The sequence below is a fragment of the Cannabis sativa genome, chromosome X, assembly GCF_029168945.1.
Source record: "Cannabis sativa cultivar Pink pepper isolate KNU-18-1 chromosome X, ASM2916894v1, whole genome shotgun sequence".
In the NCBI taxonomy this organism is placed as follows: domain Eukaryota; kingdom Viridiplantae; phylum Streptophyta; class Magnoliopsida; order Rosales; family Cannabaceae; genus Cannabis; species Cannabis sativa.
The window spans coordinates 68,095,959-68,110,920 of NC_083610.1; the positions used below are offsets into that span (position 1 = coordinate 68,095,959).

The 14,962-nt window shown below is 29.3% G+C and overlaps 1 long non-coding RNA gene across 1 annotated transcript; it reads right to left on the minus strand.

The window, feature by feature from the left end:
- Window positions 1–8,365: 8,365 nt before the first annotated feature.
- On the minus strand, window positions 8,366–10,672 carry LOC115702551 (uncharacterized). Its single transcript, XR_009685187.1, has 3 exons — window positions 10,264–10,672; window positions 9,413–9,590; window positions 8,366–8,681 (listed from the first exon to the last, which is right to left on the minus strand). It is a non-coding gene; the product is annotated as an uncharacterized LOC115702551 (long non-coding RNA).
- Window positions 10,673–14,962: the final 4,290 nt, after the last annotated feature.

Consider the following 14,962-nt stretch of genomic DNA (forward strand, 5'->3'; position numbering starts at 1 on the left):
CTACAGAGTTGGTGTTGGGTTTTATGCCCTAAATAAAACTCATTTCAATATAATCAGATTTACTTATTAATAAAGATCAGAAATAACATTTAATGTTGCATGGTTCACATGATTTATTTCATGATTATTTACATAATGTATGAATTCTATTTAAGTCCAGAACATATCAATTTGTTAATGATTATAGTGTTGTCAACATAGTGGAATATAATCTTAATTATATGTTCGAAAGTTTATTCCCTGATTTAACAGTTCACTGGATTTAGACTGACATGATAATCAGCGATAGGTATTCTTACACCTTGGATAAGTGTTATGTCCTTTCCAGGACATTGGCAAAGTTTACCAGCATCGGATGTATGGAGTATACATCGGAAGGGACAGATATTGAACTTTGATTAGATATATTAAAATTTACTGTAATATCTATTCAATTCAATATCACCTGTTGATCCTAGATCAAATGATCTTAATCCTGATATGTTTAGGTTCGATCTTAAGAGTTTAATACATGTTCTTCGATTTGTTAGTTAAGCCTACTTTTGGGTCAGGGTGATACATACATTTTGGGAACATGATAGTATAATTGAGTGGGAGCGCTAACATAAATATGGAATCTATAACTTCTATAGGGATTTAGAAATGAAACGATGATATCCTTAAACAGAGATAAATGGTGGAGATCTCATATCACTTTGCTGAAATATCATTTATACGGAGCTAAGTGTTTTAAGGATAAAATACATTGAAGGTGTAACGGTAACTTAGTGCCTTTTCAATGTAGATCATCTATTAGAGGGTGATTGATAAAATTAGGATTATAACAATGCATAACTAATGACGTATCTATATCGTGGAACATATAGAGCGTTCTATATACTGAGAGTGCAATTCTAAGTTCTATGCGTGGATTCAACGAAGAATTAATAAGTCAGTGAATTTAAGATATAAATTCTTGATCTGCTTATTGGAAGCTCGGATATATAGACCCATGGTCCCCATACTAGTTGAGACCATACTGCTTGTAAGACTCAGTTAATTGATTTTGATTAATCAATTATAATTCTAAAGTTAGACTATGTCTACTTTATGAATTTTCACTAAGCAAGGGCGAAATTGTAAAGAAAAGAGATTCTAGGTTTATTTATTAATTAAGAGACTTTATATGTCTAATTAATAAATATATTAAATGGCAATATTATTTAATAATTAATTTTTAGTTATTAAATAATTAGAATTGGCATTTAAATGGTTGAATTTGAAAATTGGTGTTTTTACGAAAATGAGATACAGAAATGATAAAACAACAAAATTGCATAAGTGAGGCCCAATATCCAAAGCCCAGGCCGGCCACTATTGTAGGCTTTTATCATTTATTTTTTCATTATTTTAATGCCAAATAAATCTAACCTAAACCTAAGTGGTTACCTATAAATAGGTAGTGATGGTTTCAGGAAAAGATGATACATCTCATTCCTTCACAGAAAATTTCTAGCCGCCACCTTCTCTCTTCTTTTCTTCTCTAAATTTCGAATTACTTGAGTGAATGAGTGACTGCCCACACACATCATGTGGTATCTCAATCATAGTGTGTAAGACTGTGGAAAATCAACCAATAAGAAGGAGAATCAGCATCAAAGGAAGGAGAGAAAGAGATCCAGGTTCAAATATTGATAATGCTCTGCTACAGAAAGGAATCAAGGGCTAGATATCTGAACGGAAGGAGTCATTATATCCCGCTGCACCCAATGTAAGGTTTCCTAAACTTTATATGTGTTTATTTCATTGTTTAGAATTCATATTAGGATGTTAATGAAACATACTTGTTTATAAATCTAGATCCTGGTAAAATATATCCAACAACTGGCCTCAGAGCCATGGTAATGATTTACTTTCATGAAATATGAATTAAAACGATGTTTTGTGTTGATTTGGATGGTTTCATGTGGTTTATGTGCTTATTTGATGATAGTTTAGAAATCGCAATATATGTTACTGAAATATTTTTTATTTTGATCTGGAATTATTTTTTCTGGAAAGTAGACGAAAAATTAATAAATTTAGGCTTTTACAGAACCTAATTTGGATTTTTTATGAATTAGTTATGATTTTTTGAATTTGAACGAAAATATCGGGATTTGAATGTCACACGCGCGCGCGCACGAGCCTCGGATCCGCTCGAACACGCTGCTGTGTGAAGGGCAGCTCGCGCCCAAGATCCTCGGTCAAATGGGGCTGCTTGCAGCCTCTATCCTTGGTCACACCCTTGCTTTCGCGCGCGCAGGGGTATGCAATGCATACCCCTGTGCCTCAAACTTGTTTTCGTCATTACTTTTGATTCAAAAATCGTTTTTCATTGAAACAAAAGCCAATTTTTGGTAGAATTTTGTGTAGAATCTAAATTTTCAATTAAAATTCTAATTTCCAGAATAAACTTAATTTTTATTAATTTTGTAATTAATTAAAATTAGTTTATGATATTAGTAGGCTTTGAATTTTGAAAATTTGATTTCTCACAAAAGGAGCCTTATAGTTAATTCTGAAATTTTAGATTATTTTATTTATTTTAATTATAAGATCAGATATTATTTTTAATTAAATTTTAAATGATCTTACTTAGATATTAAAATATTATTTTTTAAAAAATAATCTTGTACTAATTTCAAAATTTGCTAACCATATCATATCTTTTTCAAATTTGTTATTTTTTAAAATATATTTTATTAATTAAAATTATAAGATTAGGAATATGTTAGGTTTAACATTTTATCTTATTAGACATTTTTTTTATTAAAATTATATTTTGGCAGAAATAACATGAAGATTTGAAATTGGTTAGTTTAGTTTGAATAGATATTTTAGGGTTTCAAACTATAAATTTTTCAAACTTATTATTTTATTTTATTTTATTTTTTTAAAAATATTCTAACCATATAAAATATCTTATTTTTCAATTAGTTTTTATTTATGAAATATTTAAATTTATTAAATTATAAGACTCAGAATATAATAAAATATCTAAATTTAAAATTCAAGATATTATATTATATCATCTTATTAGAAATTTTAAATAAATTTAAATTTGAATAAACTTGATATTTGAAAAATTGGTTAGATATTTTTGATTTTTTGTTAGAATTTAAGAAATTTAGGAGTTTGTTGAATTTTAAATTTTTTCAAATAAATTTGAATTCTAGTTAAGATATTTATTTTAAAATTTAATTTTATTTTAAATTTTAAAATTGAGATATTTTAGCTTACTTTCCAGATTTTCCAGATTAGTTATTTGTTTGTATTGTTTGATTATATTATTATGTATTCAATTTTTTTTTTACAAACCTATTATTTATTTGATCTAAATTGCTATGATTAACTTGTTGACATATCCAATGATCTGATTTTAATCATAGTCCAATTGTCAATAGATCTTATAAATAATTTGTAACAGGTAAATTTTGCAATTTCTTTCATCTGTGTAAACCTAGTAACATGATAAGGCCCATCCAAATCTTTTGACCTGTGTGAGCCTATATGTTTGCTATTGGGCTTAGATGCATATAGGAAGCTCATTTAAGTTTTACTAAGTAAATGGACTAGGTTGCTAAAATAAATTTTGACATAAGTAAATTTATTTAGGCCCAATTAGATTTGGGCTTATTCAATGAATAACAATTGTTTATTTAAAGGTTAAATTCCTCTCTTTTGGGTCTTGTGTGAGAGTTGGGGGCCAATAGAAGTGGGTACGACATACTGAACCCAGCTCCCCCTCACATGAACTACCCCAATTGTGAAGGCTCATTTGCCTTATTTAAATAATTGTATTAGGTTAATTATATTAGTCTAACCTAATTAAAATTGAATTAGCAACATAATTAACTTTTAAAATATATGAAATTTAATTTTTCATTTAATATTTTAAAGTTAATTTTAGAAAAGTAAATGAAATTATTCTAGATAGTTATATCTAGAACTAGTTATTTTTTCTAATATTTAATTAGGAAAATATCATAGATTGTGAAATTAATTGTTTAATAATTAATTTTGGTACAATCTAAGTTAAGTATATTTTTCCTAGTATTAAATTAGAATTAATAATTAAGTCTTCTCTATACTTAATTATTTATTTCTTGAATTTAATACATTTAATTAAATTGAAAATTTAAATATTTAAGTTGATTTTCATCATGATACTTAAATATTATTATTTTCATGTTATTTAATTAAAATTAAAAATTATTTTAAGTTTGAAATCTTATTTTATATAACTTAAATTTGAATAATTTTCAAAATATATTTTATTTTATTTTATTAATCTTTTTTTTACAATTTCGAAATTGCATTTCTTAAATGTAGAAATTTTGAATTTTATTTGAAAAATAGATTAAAGTTGTAAATTATTTATTTTAATTTTGGACCAACTTAAATCAATGATTTTTTCATTTAATGATTAATTAAAATAAATGAAGTAAAATATTTTTAATTATAAAATGAATTAATTAGTCAATGAAAGTCTAGATATATATTATCTGTTTTGCTTGAAGTATTTTTCTAGTGTATTTAATTAAATAAAAAATTAATATTTAAGTTGATTTTCATCATGATACTTAAATATTTGAAATTTTTCTTATATATTTAATTAAATAGGAAAATTATATTTTTGTTGTAAATTAATTTTATTAATTAATTTTGGGCCAACATTAAATTAGAATAATTTTTACAGGATTTATTTTTATTTTATTTTAACAAGCAATTTCGAAAATTGTATTCTTAAATACTTCAATTTTTCGAAATGCAATATATATTTATAGAAAATTAAATTTGAGTTGTAAGTTAATTTAAATTAATTTTGTAACAGCTTAAATTGAATATTTTCTAAATATTTATTGGAAATTATTACTAAGATGGAAATAATTCATGTTATATTCATATCCATCTAAGTAAAATTTATAAATATTAAATTAAAATTTATATTTAGAATTGTTCATTCTAAATTGGAAATTTTAATTAAATAAATAAATATATTTAAAATAAATAGATTAAAATAAATATTAGAAGAAAATACACTTTAAATAATGAGCTTTATTATTAGGACATTCGATCTCCATTGTTGGTTTTACATAGCTTTTGTTTTAGTGAGTAATCCTCCCTAATGGAGGAACGCTCATTAGCAAGTTAGCATCGTTTAATCTCGAAAGATAAGTAGCTTTGTAAGTGTTTTTTATGGTAAGGATCACCCTAATGGTGGCGACTGTATTTGACTTACAGAATATGAAACAATGGTGGAAGCTCATAAGATAGAATTGCCTTGACTCTCGCCTAAACGGAACAACGCTGGATTCCAATCTTGATCGAATAAAAGGTTGCTAGAATGTTTATCATTTTAGATGAGTTGACAACACTATTCAATAGATGGTAGCTTTGACTCTCGCCTAAACGGGACACTGATATCAGTTTGTTGAAAACCTTGGAAATTATTTAGGATTGTATGTTTTAGTATTTTCACTTGTCATTCCTACTTGCTATGTGTTTAATAATTTCTGAATTGTGTATGAATTTATATTGAACCATGTTATTTTCTGTTATTAAATTGTAGTTTAATTTCGAATCTTCATTGTTGATCTAACTTGGTTTGTTTTTCTAATGAGATAAATCCCTAATGGATTTTCACCATTAGACATACATATTAGTGTTAGATCTCGAAAGATATATATTGTATATGCAACATCTAGCTGTTCATCAATTGATGACATAGTATTTTTACAATATGAAACAAGAAGATTGTATAAATAAGATTACTTTGACTCTCGCTAATCGAAGCATCGTTGGATTCTTATTTATAAACGAAATTATCCTAATTCCTCTTAGCTTATTCATTTCGAATTAGCTTAATAACATATCATTGGATGAAAGGTCTATATATCATTTCATGTCATTCTATTTTTTCTCTTCAAGAATTAAATGATGCATATGATTATAATCCCAAAATTCTATTCCAAAATGATATAAGTCCTCAATCTTAGAAATCTCCTACTTGTATGGGCAATCAAACTTAGAGTTAAATTAGTAGTGGTGGTCCAAGAAAGAATTACTCATGTATATTTGGTATAAATTTAAGTCTTTGACTTTAAATTTTAGATTCCAAATAATTTTTAATACAATACAGTTACACTTTCACAAGTGTTTAATAACCATTTTCTATCAATGGATTCAAACTGTATGGAATATGAGTTTAGTATTCTGTGACCAGGATCCACTTGCACTATTCTAAGAACTCTTTGATGTAACTAAACCTAAGTCATCAAAAAGACACAACCACATTTTTTTTTAATCTATGGCATTTGTATCTTGTTCATAGTGGTTTTGAGAAGATCAATCTCTGCAAAGAGTTAATATGCCTATATCCACTGAAAGTAGTTCATCTCATTCGCAGATGGATGTACATTCAGGGGTGGATATGAGTTTTTCGTTGTATTCTTAAAACGATCACTCTAGATTTTACCTTATGCAAAAGAAATTTGAAATGTTTGAAATTTCATGAATTTCTAGCAATGGTGATAAACCATTAAGGTAAGTGGTTAAAGATCTTGCGAACTGATAGGGGTGGAAAAATAGTTAGTAGATATGCAGTTCAAAGATCAATAAATTGATTATTGAATTATATCCAAACTCACCTCCCCAGAAATTTCGATTTGCATATTGATGATTAGTTACTAGTCGTTGCCTAAATCCTTCTATGGTAATACAATTTCGAAATGATGCAATGGTTGTATACTTAACGTAAATCATTACTAGATTCATGGATGACCTAATCGAATTCTTAAGAAAAGCTAGAACTGTTAACCATGGTTTGCATGTTTGTTAGCTATTTTAAGTGATTAGGGGTGGAACATCCCATAGTCAATAGATAAGAAAGTGTTTGTTTAAACAAGAATAATTATCTTTTTTACCCCCTGTACTTATGACACTATACTATTATGCCCCTTAATCTATTCAGCTTGTTACAAATAGTCCTTGTATAATTTTATATGCATACATTTAGTCCTTCTGTTTATTTTGTTTAAAAATACTGTTTGTATTGATGATGTGGTATTATAACAAAGGATAGAGTAGTAATTTCATCTCTTTTTAGAGGGAAAATTGACTATGAGGTGGCATAATAACTGACAATGAAAGATGATTAAAAAATGATTTCATAACCTTTTAAAAAAAAATTAATAAAAATAATTTTATTAAAATAATTCCAATCATTTTTTAGCAGTTCAAATTAGAAAAATGTGTAAAATTAGGATTCTACAGTATTTGAAGAGATGGATATCACTAGAAAGAACATGAGATTTTTGGAAAATTAAGGTAATGATATTCTATTTTTTGGATGTTATTTTTCATTTTTTTTTTCCTGTGATTGTAATTTTTATGACTTGTAATTTATTTTCCTAATGGTATATAATTTTTCAACTACTATCTATGTATAATGCCACATTATTAATTTAGCAGTCAACTTTAGTCAATTTTAACAGAATTAGATAGAAGGATTATACTATTCCAACTGATATATTTTAGGGGGTATTTTTAACTACACTTATAAATTAAGGGGCATCATAGTATAGTGTCATAAGTACAGGGACTAAAAAAGCTAATTATTCTTTAAACAAATACTACTTTTCTAAGAAAATGACTAAGTCTGAAAATAAAGTAGCAAATAAAAGAGATATTTTTTTTCTTGATTCCAAAAGTGTTCTATCATCTTATTTGACATATGATGATCCCACTGTCTCTGTTGTCTTGTCACAACCGAAGAAGTTAATACCATTTAGTTTTCTTATACATAATTCACGGTACCTTGTCGTAGTGGGAGAGTTTTCAGGAACTTCACTTCTTATGACTTGGAAGACACTAGTGATTAAAATCCATTGTGAGTTTAAACAAGTAATGGATTGTCAAGATAAGAAGCTAAGAAGAAAGCCAAGAGAACTATATATTCCAGTGTGAATAAATGACATTAGAAAATGTAACTAATTCCTACATTAGGTGACATTTATTGATTTAGTAATGGGAATAAATGACATTAGAAAATGTAACTAATTCCTACATTAGGTGACATTTATTGATTTAGTAACATTTCACACAAATGTAAGATATTCCAGTGTGAGTAAATATTGAAATGTCACAATATCTTTATATTAGTGAGAATGTCAGTGTTATTTATAAATTAAATTAAAAAAATTATTAATTCTTTAAAAATAAACAAATTTAGTAGCATTTTTTCAAATGTTACTATAAACCAGATTATTTAAAAAATAATTATGATTTATTATTATAAAGAATAATGAAAATGGTAAAGCAGACAAATTTATAATTATTTTATTAACATAATTAATGTACATACAAAAAATAATTCTAAATAAATGGATATAATCTCTTTTTCGTATCTCTAAAGAAATAACTAGATGATCCCTCAACATCACCATCTTTTTAGCAATAACATTTATCCAAATAACCCTTTTAGCTTTTTAGTATTTCTTCAATACTTTGTAACTTGCCCGATGATGTAAGTCCTCTTCTGCAACTTGTTCTGTTTGATATGGCAGCAATAGCAGCAAACATTTCAACATAAAGATTTCAATACAGTAGCTAAGATCAAGATAATGTGCTCCTAATAAGAAATCTTCCAGCAAGTATAGCTACACCCAACACAAAACCAACAATCAAATATTAATAAGAGTTACAAAAAATGTATTAGTATTACAAGAGTTAACACACTAAAAATATTAGTTACAAGAAAAACTAAACAAAATCATAGGCTATAAGATACCAAATTTGCTACTACAAATAAATTTTGTTAATTACTCTGCAGAGAAAATAACAAAAATGATCCTCATCTCCGATCCAAATGACAATGAAAATGGTATGAAACTTTTAAAGGACCTAACCACAAATGTATACCATTTTCAACAACAAGCATTGAGAGAGATACAACTATCAAATAATGGTACCAACTTACCACTGAATATCTAAGACAAATATACATGAATATGCACGCATATATCTTTACACCATACATGTTACTAACGGAACAAAATGGAAGCCATGATGGTTGGGGTGCCTGTTGTATTCCCCCCATTCTACATAAATCAAATTTAGAAATGATATTTTAAAAACAAAAAAAATAATTGTATTGTCTTACTATAATTCTTACAAACCATGTTTACAAGTTCTTAAAATGACTATTTAGTCAAAAATATAATAGCATTTTGACATATATGCGCAACACTCAGCAGAAACTTCAATGTTTTATTTTAAAGAGAGACTAAAGAATTATCTTGTAATGAATTTTAATAAAAGAAGATAAAAGTAATTACACAAAATGTATTTGAAGTTTTACAAAAATACCAAAGAAGAGTTTTCACCATACCTTTTCAAGTTCATCTGACACAAATTTGGCAACCTCACCCTTTTGTTCAAATAGCTCATCCAGCTAGGTAATGGAAGAAAATGGGTTTAGTGGAAGGGCTCCAGAGAAGCAGCGGAGACCTGAAGACTGCTGAGATTGGAAACAAGAATTTCCACTCCTCCAACAAGTCCATTGTTTGCTGTCATTGTAGTCCCAAGAGCATAGAAAATATTTAAGTTTATTCAATAACTCACATGTTATTAGTTAATACAGTCTGAATCCTAAAAACCAGGAACATTTAAATTCAAAGTAAATCAAATGTAGAAATCTTCTATAACCAAACCAAAATTGCAGTTTGTTTAAAAAAAAATCAAAATTGCAGTAATTAATATAGTTGAATATCATCCTATCCAAGATTTTCTTCTATGAATCTAATAATCATGCATACTTCACTAGTCATATCATCCAAATTATGCTGAAAGATTTTGATAAGACATTAGTAATAACAAACTATTCATCTCCTACTGATTAAACTAAATCACATTGAGATTTTTTCTTTTGAGCAATAGAGTATCAATCTAAAGTACGAAGACATAAAGTTGGAAACTTTCCCTGGAGGAAATTAATAACAAAATACATACATTTGTGGTGGTATGTGGCTTGGATTAGGAGCATGATATGGTGGTTTTGACTTCACACATGCATTTTATCAAACAATATACATACAACTTCAACACTATAATACAATATCAAAAGACATAGATCTATAAAATGACAAAAATGATTCCAAGGAATATAATTTCAATAATAATAATATTATAAACTAACAATTACTTAAAATATTATAAACACATAAGTGGATGAAAACTCACCTTGAATTCTATTGTTTGTGAGAGAGAGAGACTTGAGTCCCTTTGGTTACGTTCAGAGAGAGTTGGAGTTGCTCTGCAATTTTAATAAATTCAGAGTTTAAAAATCACAATATCAATGAGACAAACATTACTTACTCTAGAAATGGAAGTGGTTGTTGCTGGACGGCAAGGATGATGAGCGGCGGAGCAACTGGTGCACAATTGAGAAATCGTCGAGGACCAGGACCTACAAAATTGCACCAGATTCATTGCTGGATTTCGAAATAGCACGGAAGTAACTACTGAACTTCGGCACGGAGAAATGGCGCTTAATCGATTGTTGACCTAATCCCAATTTTTCTAAAGCTCTTAATCGATTAGCTGTAGTAACACTTTTCAAATGTCATTAAATTCAATGTTTTGTATCATTTTCACAAATGTAACTATTCATCTATTTTAGTAACATTTTATAAATGAAACTAAAAAGTAAATATTCACAAATTAGTAACATTTGTTATCAAATGTCACTAAAATACATTAGCCGTGACATTTCAAAAAAAATGTTAGTAATTAAAATGTCATATATTTTTATTCAAGTGACATTTTTATACAAACGTTATTAAATCATTATTACTGTGACATTTTTATACAAATGTCACTAATAAAAATGTCACTAATTCTAATTTTTGGAGTAGTGATAGTTTGATCCATTCACATGGAGTAACCTAAAGTTTTCTATTACAAGGACATAAAAGGAAATTTTCGTTAATAAATCTATTCAATGGACTTAACAAGACTTCCTATTCCTAGTATTATAGGTTTGAGTTTATCTAAACCTATGGCTTATGGTATACCTGGTAATTACTTACTCTAATGTAAGCAACTTACTTTAGTAAGATGTTGGAGCGTTTTCTTTTCTAATGGCAATCTATAGAAGCTTCTCGACTTCTAGGCATAGATTTTATTTATCTAAGGAAAAGTCTCAACTATTCCAGAATAGATAAAGCCATGAAAGAATTTCTTAAATCAACAGTGAGAGGTCTCAGATATGCTTTAGTATGCCTTAGACCAGACACATGCTGTTGAGTGGGAGTAATGAGTAGGTATCAGATTAATCCAGGAGAAGAACATTAGAAGACAATCAAGTAAATCTTAAGATTAAGAAGAGGAACTATATGTTAGTCTATAAGGATGTGTTTAAAACTCTTAGACTACACCACATCAGATTTCAAGACTTGCCTTTGTGCTAGAAAGTCTGCTGATAAGATGGTGATTACTCTGGGGGTGGAGTAGTGATTTTGGAGAAGTATAAAAACCTATCTGAAGTCTCTTAGGCCACCAGAGAGGGACTGAATGTTAAAGTTGCAGGAAAGGTACTTATTCAGTCCAAGGAAAGTTCTATACAATTGTGGCACTGTTCCAACCTGTCTTAACTACTAGTGTTATTTCCTGAATAACCAAAAGTAGTTGCCAAAGATATAGAATCCAGTATCCCAAAAGAGTAGATAATATTTTGTGATTAACGAAGAGTAATGGTGGAGAAAAAGTTGTGTTGAATTCAACCTGTCAGATCTTATTACGAGGAGTTTACTACTACTACACTTGATTTGTATATCAAGGTGTTGAGATTATTTGAATGCACCTTTTGTTTTATATTAGTGCAAGTGGGAGTTTGTTGGGTTTTATGCCCTAAATAAAATTCATTTCAATATAATCAGATCTACTTATTAATAAAGATCAGAAATAACATTTAATGTTGCATGGTTCACATGATTTATTTCATGATTATTTACATAATGTATGAATTCTATTTAAGTCCAGAACATATCAATTTGTTAATGATTATAGTATTGTCAACACAGTGGAATATAATCTTAATTATATGTTCGAAAGTTTATTCCCTGATTTGTCAGTTCACTGGATTTAGACTGACATGATAATCAGCGATAGGTATTCTTACACCTTGGATAAGTGTTATGTCCTTTCCAGGACATTGGCAAAGTTTACCAGCATCGGATGTATGGAGTATACATCGGAAGGGACCGATATTGAACTTTGATTAGATATATTAAAATTTACCGTAATATCTATTCAATTCAATATCACCTGTTGATCCTAGATCAAATGATCTTAATCCTGATATGTTTAGGTTCGATCTCAAGAGTATTATACATGTTCTTGGATTTGTTAGTTAAGCCTACTTTTGGGTCAGGATGATACGTACATTTTGGAAACATGATAGTATAATTGAGTGGGAGCGCTAACATAAATATGGAATCTATAACTTCTATAGGGATTTAGAAGTGAAACGATGATATCCTTAAACAGAGATAAATTGTGGAGATCTCATTTCACTTTGCTGAAATATCATTTATACGGAGCTAAGTGTTTTAAGGATAAAATACATTGAAGGTGTAACGGTAACTTAGTGCCTTTTCAATGTAGATCATCTATTAGAGGGTCATTGATCAAATTAGGATTATAACAATGGATAACTAATGACATATCTATATCGTGGAACATATAGAGCGTTCTATATACTGAGAGTGCAATTCTAAGTTTTATGCGTGGATTCAACGAAGAATTAATAAGCCAGTGAATTTAAGCTTGGATATATAGACCCATGGTCCCCATACTAGTTGAGACCATACTGCTTGTAAGACTCAGTTAATTGATATTGATTAATCAATTATAATTCTAAAGTTAGACCATGTCTACTTTATGAATTTTCACTAAGCAAGGACGAAAATGTAAAGAAAAGAGATTCTAAGTTTATTTAGTAATTAAGAGACTTTATATGTCTAATTAATAAATATATTAAATGACAATATTATTTAATAATTAATTTTTAGTTATTAAATAATTAGAATTGGCATTTAAATGGTTGAATTTGAAATTGGCGTTTTTGCGAAAATGAGATGCAGAAATGATAAAACAACAAAATTGCATAAGTGAGGCCCAATATCCAAAGCCCAAGCCGACCACTATTGTAGGCTTTTATCATTTATTTTTTCATTATTTTAATGCCAAATAAATCTAACCTAAACCTAAGTGGTTACCGATAAATAGGTAGTGATGGCTTCAGGAAAAGATGATACATCTCATTCCTTCACAGAAAATTTCTAGCCGCCACCTTCTCTCTTCTTTTCTTCTCTAAATTTCGAATTACTTGAGTGAATGAGTGAGTGCCCACACACATCAAGTGGTATCTCAATCATAGTGTGTAAGACTGTGGAAAATCAACCAATAAGAAGGAGAATCAGCATCAAAGGAAGGAGAGAAAGAGATCCAGGTTCAAATATTGATAATGCTCTGCTACAGAAAGGAATCAAGGGCTAGATATCTGAACGGAAGGAGTCATTATATTCCGCTGCACCCAATGTAAGGTTTCCTAAACTTTATATGTGTTTATTTCATTGTTTTAGAATTCATAGTAGGATGTTAATGAAACATACTTGTTAGTAAATCTAGATCCTGGTAAAATATATCCGACAGTTGGCATATTGGTCTGTTGTTGTTGGATCGTCCTCTGCCTCGACCACGACCACTAGGGTTGTAGGAGCGGCCACCAGTAGGTTAATTTGGGATGTGTGTGAGATTTCTAATGTTGAAAGATCTGCGCATCTGTGTGGCAAGGTGAGTAGCAGGCATGGAAGAGTCACCAGGGGTTGAGTTGAGTTGTTCAATTCTATATCTTGACTTTGCAGCATATATTGCACTTCTTGCAGAGTGACTTGATCATGTCTTGAGGTTAAGTTCATAACAACAACCTCATACTCATGACCAAGGCCTCCCAATATGTACAAAATGAGATCATCATCTGAAATTAATTGCCCTGCAGCAGATAAACCATCAGCTATGCTTTTCATTTTCATAATATAATCATGTATAGTGAGATTGCCCTTTTTTAGGGACTGCAATTGAAATCGCAACTATAAAATTCTAGCCTTAGAACTTGTAGTGTAGAGATGTTCCAAAGTGATGCATAGATCAAAAGAGGTAAGACAACTTATCACACGTCCAAACATGGATTCGAAGATAGAGTTGAGAAGCTAGCTGAGGATAGACTGCTCTATACGTCTCCACATAGCATACCTAAGGTTGAGTTGATGAGGTTCGCCAGGAATAGGGCCTCCGAATGTGTTATCCACAAACTGTAGTGGACATGGTTTGGTTCCCAGTACATACCCTTCAAGATCATGTGCACGAAGTGCAGGAAGGGCTTGCGATCTCCAATATGGGTAATTTGTTCTCTCGAGTTTGATGGTAAGAGGGGCTAAGCTTTGGAAAGGAGAAGGTTGTATGGCTGTAGCTGGGGAGCTGACTGGTGGATTAACTAGTTAGGCAGTGGGCGATGCGTCAATAGGGTTTGATGCAGAGAACATTTCAGCTGAGGTTGGATTTTCCATAGGTAGGTTAGAGGATTTTTAGCTTTGATACAAGCTAAAACAGAGAAAAATAGGAATTGATAAACCTTTGTATATTACCGAGTAATTACACTTCACTACTCTCAATACAATAGAGAATGTTTCTTTTTATATACACAGAGAATATACTAGAAGCTATCACACTATTGGTTGATACAATAACAGAAATATATTCTCTATGGCCCACACAATGATATGATAATTGAAGGAATCATTTTTCCAATGATTGATAACGGTAAATGAATTGTGCCTAGTAATTATCATTGATTTTAGGGATAAGTTGAAAAATACCT